This window comes from Chaetura pelagica, unplaced genomic scaffold (genome assembly GCF_000747805.2).
Source record: "Chaetura pelagica isolate M959 unplaced genomic scaffold, ChaPel_1.0 scaffold69, whole genome shotgun sequence".
Taxonomy (NCBI): domain Eukaryota; kingdom Metazoa; phylum Chordata; class Aves; order Apodiformes; family Apodidae; genus Chaetura; species Chaetura pelagica.
The window spans coordinates 8,893,363-8,893,653 of record NW_009970724.1 but is presented as its reverse complement, the minus strand read 5'-3'; the positions used below and the strand labels follow the sequence as shown (position 1 = coordinate 8,893,653).

Below are 291 nucleotides of genomic sequence, written 5' to 3'. Positions count from 1 at the left end.
GAAGCGCAAGGTGCGTGGTCGCGATTGCTCCGGCGGTGAAGTAAGGGACGGGAGAGCGGGGCAAAACAGATGTCGGCGAGAGAGGGAGTGGGAGAAAGCGGGGTGAGAAGGAAAATGCAATACGCGACTCCGCCGGGACTCGAACCCGGAACCTTTGAATCCCTTCAAACCCTCTAGAAGTCCAATGCGCTATCCATTGCGCCACGGAGCCACCTGTTGGAGCGTTTGCGCACCGCCCAGAGAGCCTGCGCGCGAGCCTCCTCGGGCGGTGCCTCGCAGGCCCCGGGGGAG

At 63.6% G+C, this 291-nt stretch overlaps 1 non-coding gene across 1 annotated transcript; it reads right to left on the bottom strand.

The window, feature by feature from the left end:
• Window positions 1-124: 124 nt before the first annotated feature.
• TRNAR-UCU lies at window positions 125-211 on the bottom strand. The gene is given in 2 exon segments: window positions 125-160; window positions 175-211. It is a non-coding gene; the product is annotated as a tRNA-Arg (tRNA).
• Between the last annotated feature and the right edge of the window lie 80 nt (window positions 212-291).